The sequence below is a fragment of the Jatropha curcas genome, chromosome 1, assembly GCF_041381405.1.
Source record: "Jatropha curcas cultivar XTBG-Jc1 chromosome 1, XTBG_Jcur_1.0, whole genome shotgun sequence".
NCBI lineage: Eukaryota > Viridiplantae > Streptophyta > Magnoliopsida > Malpighiales > Euphorbiaceae > Jatropha > Jatropha curcas.
The window spans coordinates 22,016,775-22,034,490 of record NC_143151.1 but is presented as its reverse complement, the minus strand read 5'-3'; the positions used below and the strand labels follow the sequence as shown (position 1 = coordinate 22,034,490).

Genomic DNA, 17,716 nt, shown 5'->3' with positions numbered 1-17,716 from the left:
CATTTTTATTAAATCAAATTGGAAACGGTCCCATTGTCGAAAAAATGGGTGGCGACTCAAAATGTTTTATAAGACCGATTTATCGGCATCGAATCAAAAATATTTTGTCACCATAGTTCAAAAATAAATCACTTTTCCCACCAAAAATAAAAAGGGGATGTTCTTCGCGTCGCTCGGGGGCGGTCGGCGAAAACAGGTCTACAAAATCAAAACTTGCCCAGATGGATCAATTGAGCGATACAAAGCAAGACTGGTTGCTCGTGGATTTTCTTAGCAGTATGGCTTGGACTATGATGAGACATTTAGTCCAGTTGCCAAGATCACTACTGCGTGTATTACTAGATTTAGCAGCTAGTAAGTCATGGCCTTTGTAACAGTCTGATTTTCTTTTAGTGTCGGTAATAGTGATTTACCGGTCTGTGAATAGTACCATTGGTCCGGGACTTGGTATTATTTTAGTCCGAAAAAATTACTATGCATATTTAATATTTTATTTACTATTTTTGGAGCATGTTTGCATAATTTAGGTGGGTAGAAAATATTTTATGAATATTATTGGAGAGTTTATATATTAAATGCATAATATTTCTAGTGTGGTATATTAAGAAATAAATGAGGAATTATTTTAGTGGAGTTAAGTTAATTAATTGGTGGAGTTAAATTTAGAGCCATTGGATGAGATTACTTAGGACTTGATCACTTAGGACTTGATCTTAGCCACACATTTGACATGAAATTAGGAAGTCAAATTTGACTTTGGCACCTTAAAGTTATCACCACAACACTTTTTCTTTCTTCACTTCTCCTTCTCCATGCCATTTTCATCTTCTTCCTCTTTCTTTCATTTTCTTTATTTTCTTACCTCCAAATTACCACCAAGCTACCTAATTAAACTATAGAATAGTACTTAATTCTTAAGAATTAAGTAGTAGAAGTTGAGATTGATGATTAAAAGCAAAGAGAAGTGAAGTTACTATTGAAGCAAGTAAGTTGTGGTTTTTGAGTTTTGTGAATTACTAAGTAGAATTCATGGTTTAGACATGTTATTGATGCATTAAATCATGCTCCAACCATTTCTTTTGTCAAGTTTTGCTTTTAATGTTGATTTCTCATACTTTGAAGAGGTTGGAGAACCATCGTCAAAGGGTAAAGAGAAAGCTAAGGAGTAAGGCTTTCCAAGCTTATTCAAGCTTGTTAATAAGGCTAGTGCAATCACATTCTCTTTCCCTTTCACTTTTTTAAGTTTTTTTTACATGGTTGGGTTTTGAATGTATTTTAGGAACTTTGTATGTTTTGGGTAAATTGATGAATTTTAATGTTAGATATGTTCTTAAGTGGGATTGGACAGCAATTTCGACCCCTTTATCCTTTCCATCTATTTCTGAATTCTCATGAAAGTTGTAGCTCTATTTCTCAGTTTTCCAAAACATATTCTTATGTCTAATTCCAATACTTGTAGCTCAACTTATGATTTAAATACCAAAACTGGTTCTGTTATGGTGTCTTACCCGTATATCCGAAATGATTGTCCATTTTGACCACTCAAATCGCACAACAATGTCTTATGTTCTTCATAAACGTTGTAGCTCTACTTCTTAGCTTTCCAACCCATCCTCTTATGTCCAATTTGGAGATACATAGCTCAACTTATGGCTGAAACACCCAAACTGACTCTGTTTTGTCGGGCCGCATGCATTAATAAAATGAGTGCCAATTTTGACCACTATAATGACAAGATGAGGCACTGGGTTCTTATAAAAGTTGTTTTCCTATGTCTTGAGACTTCTCTCGTTCTAGATTGGTTTCCTTTGAGTGTTTGGTTAAGTAGGAATTCAATAAACATTGGACTTGGTTCTGCTGAATCAGGTCTGATCCATTGGTCTGTGTTCCTAGCTTTTGTTTGCTATTTTACCGATTGATCTGGGCTGTGGTCCCTTCATCACATTTGTAAAATTTTGTCTTAGATTTCTAATGAATTTGATTTCATTCAATTTGGAGGCCCATAACTCAAATTATGTGTTACAAACCCAGCAAAGGTCAAGTTTATGAAAATGCTGAAAAGTTCTTGATTTATGTACTTTTATACTATATTAAGTATATATATCTATAGTGTTTTGAGTAAGAATTTTCAAATGATGGGTATTAAGAAATGAAGAGTTTTTGATTAAGAATTATTGCTTTTATGAAAGAATGATTTTGATTTGGGCTCTACTATGCATGATTGAAATGTGGTATGATGAGATTGATTTTGTTATGTGAAGCTATGATCATATGCTAGGGTTATCAGCCCTTATAAATAGGTGGACGCACTTATTTGTGTGATGGGGTGGTGCTTTCATAGGCCACGATTGTGTGATGGGGGTGGCGCTAACTGTTAGGCATCAGCTCTGATACCACTTATTGGGCCCTTTAAACCAATTACGAGAAAATTAACTTAGCGGAATAATCAACATTATGACACACAGAAATTTACGTGGTTCACCCTCAACTGTTTAGGGCTACGTCCACGGGACAAACTCTGAATAATTCTTCCACTATTAAAAATAGTAGGTGCACAAAGAGAGTAATACAGAAATAGTGGCACACAAAGTGTTTTCCAAAAATACCCCATAATAATTTCCTCACTATTTTTCTCTCCCCTAGTTTTAGGAAACCCATCCTAAAACTAGAAAACTTGCTCGCTACATTTTCTCTCTTCTTTCTTCTGTGTGTACTTCAAATGAAGCAAATCCTCTCCTATAAAATAGGAGAGGTAATGCGAGAATCGTGTGTGAGTTACACACAACTCTCCATTTAGGTAATGGTTGGTTGCCAACCTTCTGCCAACTTTTTGACATTTTCAAATAACACATTTTCCTCTTTTTTTTTTCTTTTCAAATTTATTGTGGGTCCCACTTGAGTGGGCACCACACAACAAATCTGCCCCTGCACACTCAAGTGGGGACGTTAGCCATCATCTCCCCTGCAGCTATAATCTATTAGATCTGCCCACCATCTTATACCGCCACTACAACTTTGCGGGACACGCCGCCCGACCTCCTTTTGTCGGGAAGACTTTCGACACAAGGCACCACCTACAGATCTTTTTCCGATCTTGGTCCTGTTGTTACACAGCAACTTTTTGCACACTTCAGTAATCTTGACTGCCACGACACGGCTCCCCCTGCAAATGTGATTAGATATCCTGATGTAAACTTTCTCGAGTCAACATCCCCAGCCATATCTGCATCGGTATAACCGACTAATTTTGACTTCTCATCTCCAAAGCATAAACATATTTTGGTTGTACCTCGAAGATACTTGAAAATCCATTTCACTGCAGTCCAATGTTCCTTTCAGGGATTTGAAAGAAATCGACTCACTACTCCAACTGAGTGAGGAATATCTGGCCGTGTACAAACCATGGCATTCATCAATCTTCTAACTGTTGAAGCATATGGAATCTTTTCCTTTTCTTCCTTCTCTCCATCCATAGAAGGGCACTGTAAAGTGATTAGTAAGAGGACAACTAACCGCTTTGCATTTTCCATTCTAAACCTTTGAAGTACTTTCTCAATGTACTTCTCCTGTAACAACCATAATTTCTTGGCTCTTCGATCTTCATGCCAAGAATTTGTTTTGCTAGTCTCAGGTCTTTCATGGTAAAGGACTTGCTTAGCTGGTTCTTCAAGCTAGAATTCTGACCAACAATCAACATATCAACCACATAGAGCAAAAACAATGTAGTCATCATTAGAGAATTTCTTCATAGAAACATAGTGCTCTGAAGTAGTCTTTCTTTAGCCTTGCTCCCCCATAACAGACTCAAACTTCTTGTACCACTATCTCAGTGCCTGCATCAAGCCGTACAAGCTCTTCCTCAGTTTGCAAACACAATCCTCTTTTTCTATGAAATCCTCTGGCAGCTCCATGTATATTTCTTCTTCCAAATTTCCATTTAGGAAGGTAGTCTTTCCATCCATTTGCTCGATTTCCAGTTCAAAACTGGCGGCCGTTCTGAGCACTGTCCGAATGGATGTCATTCTCACAACTAGTGAAAAGATCAAAATCAATACCCTTTCTTTGATTGAATCCTTTCACAACCAGTCTAGCTTTGAATCGTGGTTGGGAGCTGTGTTCTTCCTGCTTGATCCTGAACACCCACTTGTTCTTCAAAGCTTTCTTGCCTTTGGGCAACTTCACCAGCTCAAATGTTTCATCCTCATGCAAGGACTTATTCCATCTTGCATGGCTTCAATCCAGTTCCTCTTGTGTTCATTTCCATAGCTTCTTCAAAGCTTTCAGGTTCTCCCCCATCAATCGTTAGTACATACTCATTGACTGGATATCTAGTAGATGGTTGTCAGACTCTACTAGATCTTCTTAATGTTTGAGAACCTTCCGGTGCTGGTGGTTGAACATGAACTCCATAATCTTCATCTGGTTCATTCTCATTAGGAACTTCTGGATTTTCTAACTTTGGCACTTGTTCTTGTGGAACATTTTGTTCATCTCCAATTCGTCTGCGTTCTATTAGAGGGACTCTCTGTATGTCTGTTGAGTCTTCATCAGATCTATTGGCACTCTACTTCAATATCTTCAATATCTTCAATAGTCTGATCTTCAACAAATACAGCATCATGATTTCTTATAATCGTCTTCTGGATTGGGTCATAAAACCTATAGCCACATTGGTCTTGGCCATAGCCAATGAATACACACCATCTAGTCTTGACATCAAGCTTAGATCGTTCATCTTTCGGGACATGTACGAAGGCTTTGCATCAAACACCTGCAAATGATCATAGGAAACATCCTTTCCTAACCATACTCTCTCTGGAGTATCATACTGTAGAGGGAAATAGAGTGAACGGCGAACTGCTGTGAGTAACGCTTCACCCCAAAATCTTTTAGACAACTTTGCATGTGAGAGTAAACATCTGACTCTCTCCATCAAAGTTCTGTTCATCCTCTCAGCCAAACTATTCAGTGCTGCGTCTTGGGAGGTGTCGTTTGATGTCGAATGCCATGCTCTTTGTAGAAAACATCAAATGGCCCAGTGTATTCTCCACCATTATCTGTCCTGATACACTTCAGCTTCTTGCCTGTCTGTCTCTGAACCAGGTTTAGAAGGCTTGAATGTGTATAACCAAGTCTTCCTAGAATGGTCATTGATAAATATCACAAAATATCGATTTCCACCATATGACATTGTCAATGGTCCACACAAATCTGAATGAATCAGATCTAAAACATTCTTCATTCTAGAAAGAGGGGTAATCTTGAAAAGCTACTCTGTTTTGCTTTCCCACCATACAATCAGGACACTTCTCTAGGTGAACTTCATCCAATCCAGGTAGTACGTTCCTTCTTGCTAGAGTTTTCTTACTCATGTGGCGTAGTCGTTCATGCGATAATTCAACTGTACTGTCATTCTCCGCTACACTCAAAGTGTCTTGGGAGAGTTTCGCGTGCATCACATATATCTTTCAATCTTTAGCTGTCACAAATGAACCTTTTGTGAGCTTCCACTGACCATTTCTGAAGGTGCTACAGAAACCTTCATCATCAAATCTACCAACTGAGATTTGGACGCATGCTCCAAAAACACATTCCTCATCAGTCTTGTCTTCCACCTCTGCACACACTGGCCCACTCTTCTCTGAGTTGCTGGCAACCGTGTTATGTTTATCGTCTACCTCTGTAAAAATGGGCCCACTCTGCTCTGAGTCACTGGCAACTGTGTTAAGTCTGTCGTCCATCTCTACAAACACTGGCCCACTCTACTCTGAGTCGCTGGCCATTGGACTTTCTGAGATATCGTCCACATCTGTAAACATTAGCCCACTCTGCTCTAAGTTACTGGCCACCGTGTTATGTCTGTCGTCCATCTTTGCAAACACTTTCCCACTCTGCTTTGAGTCGCTGGCAACTGTGTTATGTCTCTTGTCCACCTCTGCAAACACTGGCCCACTCTGCTCTGAGTCGCTAGCCATTAGACTTTCTGAGATATCGTCCACCTCTATAAAAATTGGCCCACTCTGCTCTAAGTCGCTGGCCACCGTGTTATGTCTGTCGTCCACCTCTGCAAACACTGGCCCACTCTGCTCTGAGTCACTGGCCACTGGACTTTATGAGATAACGTACACATCTGCAAAACACTGGCCCACTCTACTCTGAATCGCTGGTCACTGTGTTATGTCTATTGTCCACCTCTACAAACACTAGCCCACTCTGCTCTGAGTCATTGGCAACTGTGTTATGTCTCTTGTCCACCTCTGCAAACACTGGCCCACTCTGCTCTGAGTCGCTGGCAACTGTGTTATGTCTCTTGTCCAGTCTTTTCTTTTGCTATGTTGAAGGTGGCATTACGGGAGAGCGTTTAAGCGAATAACCCGAAGTGCTTGTCTGTCTAGAAGACTCCAATCTTCTTCCTTCATAGCTTCTCGCTTCGTTCTGGTTAGAGGTTTGAAAAGACCTTTATGATACAGATAATCCTATCTACACCGTCGAATTTTTTTAATTTTCAACTTTCCTTCATCTGCGGCCATTGCTCCCACTCGAGTCTGACTCCGTGAATCGTACCAGTATACATGAATAGTAACTGTACAAGTAAATAGTAATCGTACATGTGAATAGTATTATACGTGAAATAGTGCTGGGCTTAATAGTGACGGGCTTAGCAATAGTAACGCCAATAGTAACTATTCACCATCAACCGCGAGTTACTATTTTACTATTCATCACTAAGTCGATTCTAGAACGTCTTTCCGAACGGACTGCACCATTGGACTCGGCGTAATTTTCTCGTCGTCGTGGTATATTTATTTTCAAAATATATCCGCGGATCCGGTAATGCTATCTGACCGGCTGGACCTGCCGAAACCTTCGGCTCTGATACCACTTGTTAGGCATCAGCTCTGATACCAGTTGTTGGGCATCAGCTCTGATACCAGTTATTGGGCCCTTTAAACCAATTAAGAGAAAATTAACTTAGTGGAATAATCAACATTGTGACACACAGAAATTTACGTGGTTCACCCTCAACTGTTTAGGGCTACGTCCACGGGACAAACTCCGAATAATTCTTCCACTATTAAAAATAGTAGGTGCACAAAGAGAGTAATACAGAAATAGTGGCACACAAAGTGTTTCCCAAAAACACCCCATAATAATTTCCTCACTATTTTTCTCTCCCCTAGTTTTAGGAAACCCATCCTAAAACTAGAAGACTCGCTCGCTACATTTTCTCTCTTCTTTCTTCTGTGTGTACTTCAAATGAAGCAAATCCTCTCCTATTTATAGGAGAGGTAATGCGAGAATCGTGTGTGAGTCACACACAGCTCTCCATTTAGGTAATGGTTGGTTGCCAACCTTCTGCCAACTTTTTGACATTTTCAAATAACACGTTTTCCACTTTTTTTTTTCTTTTCAAATTTATTGTGGGTCCCACTTGAGTGGGCACCACACAACACTAACATAGGCCACGATCAAATCTGCTTACGTTCATTTTGCATGAGTACGAGCCTTAACGAAACATGAAATTTTATTGTTGCTATAAAAGAATGAAGACATATTTATATTTATAATCTTCTCATTTCTTTCAAAGTATTTTAATTAAATGAATGCGATTTCGGTATTTATATAGTTAAGTAATTTAAAGCATTTGTATTTTCCTAGGCTATTCTTGTTATTTTAATTGTTGGTTATTTAGCACCACTGAGTCTTCCACTCAGCGCGTTGATTTTTATCACGCGCAGGTTAGGAGCGGAGGGTGTTCATCAAGACCAGAGGAGTAGCATCAGAGTAGATATCATATTTTGGGTAGGATATTTTGTAAATGGTGATTTTTGGCATGTATATAAATATTGTGTTATGGAGGTTGTATATACTAAGTTTTATTTAGAGTTATTATTATTTAAGGACAGAACATCTTATTATATTTTTGGTATATGATGATTTATATATTCCTTGAAAGGTATGTGTTTAGAATATTGTGATGGAACCTAAGTATATTATGATGGATATTTAGAAGTGCTTTTGGCATGTTGTATTGAATTGGAGTTTTGGGGTTTGGAGAAAATTGGAAGTGTGTATATTTTCTTTGTGTGGCAAGTTAAATTTTAGGGGAAACTCTTGCGAAATTTTCGTAGGAATTTCCTTAAATATTATTATTATTTTTTTAAAAACAACAAAAAATGTTAATTACTTGCCTCCTTATGAAAATCTAACCACTTCTAATTTGTGATCTAGCTTTAATAAGTGACATAAGACGGTGCTCCGGCACTGATTGTGGCATCCTCCTTCTGGTTCTCCGGGATTGGCCGGTGGGTGTTACATCCTTTGTGGCAGATGGATGTGAAGAATGCATTCTTACGTGGTGAAGTCAATCGTGAAATCTACATGGAGCAACCACCAGGGTTCAGAAGTCGTGAAAATCCTAACTATGTGTGCAAGCTAAGGAAAGCTCTCTATGGTCTAAAACAAGCACCGAGGGCTTGGTATGGCAAGATTGTAGAATTCCTTATCAAGAATGGATATGTTATGGCACTAGCAGACTCTAGTTTGTTTGTGAAAGATCAGGAAGGAAGACTAGCTATAGTGCTAGTATACGTTGATGATTTAATAGTCATTGGCGATAACATCGAAGAGATTCAACTCATCGACTATCCAATTTCGTTGAATTATGATAGTCATTCGACTATAAAAATGGCTGAGAATCCAGTATTTCATGCGAGAACAAAACACGTGGAGGTTCACTATCACTTTATCAGAGAGAAGGTTCTACAAGGAGAGATTAAAATGAAATATATCAAGACGGAAGATCAGCCAGCATATCTTTACAAAAAGTTTAAACGCAAATAAATATGTAGATTTTCGCCAACAATTGGGAATGATGAAGAAAGAGAAATTAATCATTGAGGGAGACACTACAAAAAAAGCGCCTAATTGCGACTGATTTTTGCGACTGACTGAAATCGGTCGCAATTTTGCAACCGATTTACGACCTATGGACAAACAATCGCTAATTGTAGCGCTAGAAATTCCCGCGAGTTTGTTTTTCAGTTTGCGACCAGTGTACTATGGATTTGCGACCGATTTGCGACTACGTTTTATTCCGTCGAAACATTGCACGTCAAAATTAGGAATAAGTTTTGAGACCGAGTGGCGACCGATTATTTGCGACCGACAGTTTTAGTCGCAAATCGATCGCAATTTTATTGCGAAGTAAAACGACGTCATAGAGTTAAAATTTGTGACCGATATTAATGAAATTCGGTCGCAAATTTTAGGGCTTTAAACGCCAGACACCCTCCTTCTTCTTTCTTCTTCTTTCTTTCTTCTCCTCCTCCTCTCCTCTCCTCCGTTCGCAGCGCCGCTCCAGCCCTTCCTGACGCCGCTCCAGCCCGCCTGACGCCGCCAGCTCCGCTCCGTTGCAACTCCGGTCACTCCATTGCTGTTTGGACACAAGTTGAGGTAAGTTTTGCGATTTTTTTTTTGATTTTTTTTTTTGCGATTTTATGCGTTTTTATTATAATAGTTTTTGGTTAATTTTGTATATTTGCTATTAGGAATTAGGTACTGTTATTATTATTATTATTATTATTATTGTTATTATTATAATTATTGTTACTGTTATTATTATTATTATTATTATTATTATTATTATTATTATTGTAATTAGTTAGGAATTAAATATAATAATTAGGAAGTATGTAATATTAGCAAGTTTAGCAAGGAATTAAATTAGGAATTAAATATAATAATTAAAAAGATTAATAATTTTATCAAGGAATTAAATAAAAAAAATAAAAAAATATATAATAATTAGGAAGCAAGTTTCATGTCATGTTAACTGGAAAACAAAATAATTAGTTTTTTAATAGTGTTAAGTATTATAAATGATAGTTAATTTTTTAATAGTTAATTATAAAAAGAATTAAAAGAGTAAATGATAGTTAATTTATTTACTTTAAATCATTAATTTTAAACCTAATTTAAATTGTTTCGTCAATTTAAAATATCATTATATTTGAAGTATGTAATAAGTAAAAAATTAATAAAAACATTACGAGTAGAATAACGAGTTTTAATATGTATAACACATATTAAAAAAAAAAAAAAAAACCTGGTCCAAATATAAGCTATAACTTTGGCACATGATACATGATACAGAATAGCAATAATAGAAGCCAATTGTTATGATACATGTAATTAAAATTACTCTTTTTTTTATAATTATGAAATAATGCATTTTTTTTGTTATTACTGTTGTTATTATTATTATTTTTTTTTTTAAATGAATGATGCGTTTGGGTTGGAGACCTAGTAGTGGCCATTTTGCCTTTGGAGAATGTTGATATGATATAGAAGTGTTTATTGAAATGTCTTTATATTTGAGATTTGATTGTGTTGTGCCGAAGTGCTGTCGAATTTTTTTCCAAAAAAATCAATATGTGGAATAGTACACTTACCTTTATTAGGGTAGAGGTAATAAATGAACTTAGTGAATAAGTGAACTTAGTGATTTTACATTTATATATAGTTACCCTTATTATAGAAATAACCTTAGTAAGTTAGAAGTGTAAATTGAACATTACATTGTGGCATGTTTTAAGGATGGTTTAGACTAATGCTTACATATAATTTGCCCTTTATAAACGCAGTGTTAATTAGGTAAAAAAAAAATGCGACCTAATCGAGATTGGATGTACTGGAGGTTCGAGGTCAATGGGATATTAAGACAAGAGTTCCTGCAAGGATTGAAGGTATTTATACAGTTTGCAGTTGGTAATCCCAAATGTATGGATGGTAATAAGTTGAGGTGTCCATGTAATCACAATAGAGCCTTCTTAGACATCGATACAATTAAACTTCATTTATGCAAAAATGGGTTCGTGGAAAATTATTACGAATGGATACATCATGGTGAACCTCGAGTTGCCAGTGGGTCAGGCCACTCCATTCCGGTAAGTTTAGAAGGTCAGCCTTATCAATTTCTGTACGGTAATCAATGCAATGATATGGTAATCGATGTGAGTAGAGTAGAATGTCATTGGGATAATATGGAGGAATCGCCAAACGTAGCAGCACAACAATTGTTTGACATGCTAATTGCAGCTAACAGTGAACTGTGGCCTGTTGCAAGAATCATTCAATTCTATCTGTTGTGGCTACACATGAAAGCGAAGCACCATTTTTCAGAAAGGTGTTACGATGATTTTGTGCAGTTAGCAAAGGAAATGTTGCCTGAAGGCCATTCAACGGTTGATAATTTTTATCGGACAAAAAAATTAGTTCGGGGATTAGGACTACCCGTGGAAAAGATTGATTGCTATCGTAATAATTGTATGATATTCTCGGGTGTTAACTCGGAATTCAGAGACTGCAAGTTTTGTAATCTTCCAAGATATCAACGGCGGGGTCAAGGGACTGGTAGTGTACAAAGAGAGAAGGCTTTCGAGAAGATGTATTATTTCCCTCTTGTTCCTCGCCTTCAAAGGTTATATGTATCTAAGGCAACGGCTGAACACATGACATGGCATGCTTTGCATGAATATGAGGATGGTATAATGACTCATGATAGGTGTTAATTTTATAGTATTTTTAATATAGTTTTTATTAGAATTTTAATAAGTTTTATCACTTTGATTTGATTTTAAATTCATTCTTTGTATAATTTTGTTCAAAGCTTCCTTGAATCTTAACCCGCTTGATCTAAGAGAAAATTGTAGGAACTTGGCACCAAAAAGGACATTGCAAGGCAAGATACTCAGCCTCCAGCACACCCAAGCCGTGCTAGAAAGCACAACCGTGCTAAAGGCTAAGGAAATCAAAGGAGAGTCAGAAGTAAGCACGGCCTGGGTGGTGTCAAAAGGCACGGCAGTGCCAAAAAGGGGATTAAGGCATGTCAAGTCTAAGACGCCTATGACAATTTCAGGTGTGAAGGACAGAAGCAAGCACGCTCGGCCTGTGCTAAGTGGCACACCTATGCCTTAAAGATTCATCAGGGTGTGCTTGCCTAGCACACCCCGTGCTTCACCAGCCAAACTTCCAGACTTCAGCATGCCCCAGCCGTGCATAAAGGCACGCCCGTGCTACTAAGACAGAACTAGCGTGAACTAAAGACGCAAATCAATCTTTTTCTCATATGGGCCCGCCTCGGAGAGTTTCCTAAACGTACTAAACAAGACCTAGACCTATTTTGGAAGAGAAAGGAGTCCCAATTAAGAAGAAATCCAAAGCCTAAACAGTCATGATCTCTTATAGAAGATTTTGCACTAAATAAGGATTCTATTTCCTAAAAGGAGTCAGATTAGCTTTCAGGAGCTCTATATAAAGAGGGGAACTTCTCATTGCTGGGGATCTCATTTTTTTGTGTTATTCTTTACATAATTCTCTTTCTTAAAGACTTCAAGCATCCAAGATTTGTGTCAAGATTCAAGGAAGCCATCCACATAGCTGTGATTCAGTTTTTATTTCTAAACTCTTCATCTTGTTTTTTCTTTTCATTATTGTCATTAAGTAGGATGATTGATTCAAGTATGACTGAGTTTTATTTAATTACTATGTCCAGCTAAACTCTTATACTAGGGATTTGATGTAACTTAATTCGATTCCAGTTTACAATATTAGATTTGTTTTTCATTATTCTTGTTATAATTTATTATTATGCTTAAAGCTTCTAGGCAGAAATTTTTCCCTGGATTGAGTTATTTCAATAATCGCTATCGGGAGAAGGGTTATTGATTTGAAAAAGATAATAAATTACTTGAGAATAATAACTTGACGCGGAAGCTATATGGTTTGACTCAAGGGGGGTTTTCATAAGTTAATGATCTTAGGTTATGAACTCACAAAATAGCCACAAAACTCAAGGATCTAATTTATGTTTGATTTCGCTATCAGAAGATAAGTAATTAGGCTAGATTAGAATGGCTAACAATACATCGAGAGAGCTGGTTAGTGATTCTAGGGTTGTTTCTCCTGCTTGAACAATTAAAATTGATTAATGAACTAATAGAATAAGCTGGATAGAATTAAGTGAAATCAAATTCCCTAGTAGTTTAAATCCCTGATTTCTTGTTACCTAATTTTTTTGCTTGATCTCTTCCTTTTTTTACTTCCAAATTTATTTTCCTTACGGCAATTCTTTCTTATTATCGTTTAAATAATAATAGGTTAACATAATTTTGGTACTTGATATACAATCCCTGCAGATACGATACTCTCTTACTCTATATTACTTGTTGCGATTTCGGACACTTGTGAAAATCACTGTCAAGTTTTTGGCGCCGTTGTCGGGGATTGGCGTTATCAATATCAATACGAATTACCCTATTGTTAATTTAGACATTCTTTTATTTTTATTTAATTTTCTTTTAAGAATTATTCCAGGTGTTTTATGCAAAGAAGATCAAGGAAGACTGAACCTCTAATCTTTGATCCAGAAATTGAAAGAACTCTTCGTAGGCACAACGCTGCAAGAAAAGCACGAGAAATAAAACTCGAACAACAAGCAGACATGGCCAATGAAAATGAAAACGAAAATGAGAACATAGTCGGACCCCCACTTCAACATCCGGTCCGTACCTTGAGAGATTACACAACACCTAATTTGAATGAGATAACCTCAAGTATTACAAGACCTAGGGTAGAAGCTAATAATTTTGAGATTAAACCCGCAATTATCCAAATGCTCTCTACCTCGATCCAATATGGGGGTTTGCCTAGTGAAGATCCTAATGCCCATATCACAAATTTTCTGGAAATTTGTGACACTTTCAAACAGAATGGTGTTTCTGAAGACGCAATCAAACTGAGACTTTTCCCTTTCACTCTTAGGGATAAAGCGAGATCCTGGTTACAATCGTGTCCCGCTGGGAGTTTCACAACATGGGATGAATTAGCTCAAAAGTTTCTAGCAAAATTCTTTCCATCCTCAAAAACCACAAAGTTGCGTAATGAGATTATGACATTTGCTCATCATGATCAAGAGAGCCTGTATGAAGCTTGGGAAAGATTCAAGGACTTGTTGAGAAAGAGCCCACATCACAGTTTGCCTAAGTGGCTACAGGTACAAACTATAATGCATTGTCTCCTAACATCAAAATCACGTTAGATGCAGCTGCAGGTGGATCCTTTGAAAAGAAGGGAATCGATGAAGCATATGAGTTAATAGAAGAGATGGCAAGCAATAGCCATTACCAAAACAATTCCGAAAGGAGAAGAACTGCAGGAGTCTATGAAATAGACGCCATTACAGCACTTAATGCCAAGGTGGATAATATGGTAAGAAAATTGGACATGTTAACTACTAATCCTGTGAATTCTGTCATGCAAGTTTGTGATAGGTGCAATGGACAACATGGAATGGAGAATGCATCATGGACTCTTTAAATCCATAAAATTTGGAGCAAGTGAACTATGTGATGAATCAAGGAAGGAAGAATTACCCTTATTCCAACTCATATGGTAACAGATTAAGGAACCATCCTAATCTATCCTATGGTAATCCTAACAATGCCTTGAATGCACCACCATGTTTCCTTCCTCCAGAAAAGAAATCTCATGATGACCTCCTTACTGCTCTTTCTAAATCACACATGGATTTCATGAACGAAACCAGAGAGAACTATAAAATCCAGCAGGCTGCAATAAGAAATTTGGAGATTCAGCTAGGACAATTTGCAAACATGATGGCATCTCGACCTCAAGGTACGTTATCTAGCAATATTGAAAAGAATCCAAAAGAACAAGTGCAGGCTATCACCTTGAGAAGTGGCAAACAATTAGAAGAACCACCAAGGAAAGAAAAGGAAGAAAAAGAACAGCCGAAGGTGCCCATCATTGACCTAGAAGAACAAGAAAAGGTAAAACCCTATGTTCCACCTATTCCCTTTCCACAAAGATTAAAGAAAGCACAAGACGACAAGAGCTTCCTCAAGTTTCTGGACGTATTTAAAAAGCTTCAAATCAATATTCCTTTTGCTGAAGCTCTTGCTCAAATGCCTAGCTATGCTAAATTCCTAAAAGATATCCTGAGCAAGAAACGAAAAATCGATGATCAAGGAACTATAATGTTAACTGAGGAGTGCAGTGCAATTATCCAAAACAAATTGCCTCCAAAGTTAAAAGATCCAGGAAGTTTTTCTATCCCTTGCAATATTTGTAATCTTGACTTTGAAAAGGCTTTGGCAGATTTAGGTGCTAGCATTAATCTTATGTCTTATGAAGTTTTTAAAATGCTAGGTATGGGAGAGCTCAAACCAACAAGGATGTCTTTACAATTAGCTGATCGATCAATCAAATATCCTAGAGGGATTGTAGAAGACGTGTTTGTAAAGGTAGGTACATTCATCTTCCCTGTTGATTTTGTTATTCTTGACATTGATGAAGACAGGGAAGGATCTCTAATCCTTGGAAGACCTTTTCTTGCAACTGCAAGAGCATTGATTGATGTATACGAAGGTAAGTTAACTCTAAGAGTTGGACAGGAAGAGATTGTCTTTGATGTGCTTAAATCTTGTAAACTTCCTATGGACTATGGAGATTGTTTTCGAATTGATGTTGTTGATGAATGTGTGGAAAACACTTTGCATGTCGAAAGTAACATTAATGAAGCAAGCATCATGAATGAAAAAGAAAAGAAACCACCTAAGCAAGAACTGAAACAACTTCCACCTCATTTAAAACATGCATTCTTAGGTGAGGACCATTCTTTTCCTGTTATTATTTCTTCTCACTTAACGCTTGATCAAGAAGAAAGGTTGTTGCAGGTTCTACGAAGGCATAAGAAAGCACTAGGGTGGTCTATCTCAGATCTACAAGGAATAAGCCCAAGTGTATGCATGCATAAAATCTTGATGGAAGAAGACTACAAACCTTCAATCGAGCATCAAAGGCGATTGAATCCGAACATGAAGGAGGTAGTCAAGGCTGAAATCATTAAACTCCTGGATGCCGATATCATTTATCCAATTTTTGACAGTAATTGGGTAAGTCCTGTCCAAGTTGTTCCAAAGAAAGGAGGTATGACTGTTATTTCTAATGAAAACAATGAACTAATTCCCACAAGAATAGTCACAGGTTGGCGTGTGTGCATAGATTACAGAAAACTAAATAAAGCAACACGCAAGGACCACTTTCCCCTACCCTTTATTGATCAAATGCTTGAAAGACTTGCAGGTTATCCTTTTTATTGTTTCTTAGATGGCTATTCAGGATACTTTCAAATACCTATAGCTCCTGAAGACCAAGAGAAAACTACTTTCACCTGCCCTTATGGCACTTTTGCCTATAGGAGAATGCCTTTTGGGCTATGTAATGCCCCTGCAACCTTCCAAAGGTGCATGATGTCCATCTTTTTCGATATGGTGGAAAAATTTATTGAAATATTCATGGATGATTTTTCTGTGTTTGGTTCTTCTTTCGATGCATGCCTTCATAATTTATCTTTAGTAATGCAACGATGTGAAGACACTAACCTTGTTTTAAATTGGGAAAAATGTCACTTCATGGTTAGTGAGGGTATTGTCTTAGGGCATAAGATCTCTCAAAAAGGGATTGAAGTGGACAGAGCAAAAATTGAGGTAATTGAAAAACTACCTCCTCCTAACTCAGTGAAGGGAATAAGAAGTTTTCTTGGTCATGTAGGGTTTTACAGGAGATTCATAAAAGACTTCTCAAAAATCACTAAACCTCTTTGCAATTTATTAGTTAAAGATGTTCCTTTTAATTTTGACAAAGATTGTTTAGATGCTTTCAACAGGTTGAAGAAGGAGTTAATCTCAGCCCCTATCATCACTACACCAGATTGGACTCTACCCTTTGAGCTCATGTGTGATGCTAGTGATCATGCTGTTGGAGCTGTTCTTAGACAAAGAAAGGACAAAAAGTTGAATGTTATTTATTATGCCAGTCGCACATTGAACGATGCGCAATTAAATTATGCAACTACTGAAAAAGAATTGTTAGCTATTGTTTTTACTTTTGACAAATTCAAGGCATATTTAATTGGAGCTAAAACAATAGTCTACATAGATCACTCAGCCATCAAATACTTGCTGGAAAAGAAAGATGCAAAGCCGAGACTAATTCGTTGGGTGCTTCTATTGCAAGAATTTGACCTAGAAATTCGCGACAAAAAGGGGACCGAGAACCTCGTAGCCGACCATCTTTCCAGGCTAGAATTAGGGGAAGAAGATACGAGCGAGCTACAAATCAACGAAAGCTTCCCCCATGAGCAACTTCTACTACTGGCAAATACTCAAACCCCCTGGTATGCTGAAATAGTTAATTATCTTGTTTGCAAAATGCCCCCTTCCCAATTTTTCTTACCAACAAAAGAAAAAGTTTTTTCATGATACTACTATTGGGAGGAGCCCTTTTTGTTCAAGTATTGCAGTGATCAGCTATTCCGAAGATGTATACCGGAAGCTGAAATGGAAAGTGTCCTTAAATTCTGCCATTCAATGGAATGTGGAGGTCACTTTGGAGCAAACAAGACAGCTGCGCGTACATTAGAAAGTGGTTTGTATTGGCCTAATCTATTCAAAGATGCTTTTAACTATGTTCGTCTTTGTGATCGTTGTCAAAGATTAGGTAACATCTCGAAGAGACATGAGATGCCCTTAAACAGCATCCTTGAAGTCGATATCTTCGATGTATGGGGTTTGGACTTCATGGGACCTTTTCCACCATCATACTCCAACCAATACATTCTGGCGGCGGTGGA

The 17,716-nt window shown here is 37.4% G+C and overlaps 1 non-coding gene across 1 annotated transcript; it reads right to left on the bottom strand.

Annotated features, from left to right (window-relative positions):
• Positions 1-13,932: 13,932 nt before the first annotated feature.
• Positions 13,933-14,040, bottom strand: LOC149499150 (small nucleolar RNA R71). Its single transcript, XR_016318991.1, has one exon. It is a non-coding gene; the product is annotated as a small nucleolar RNA R71 (small nucleolar RNA).
• Between the last annotated feature and the right edge of the window lie 3,676 nt (positions 14,041-17,716).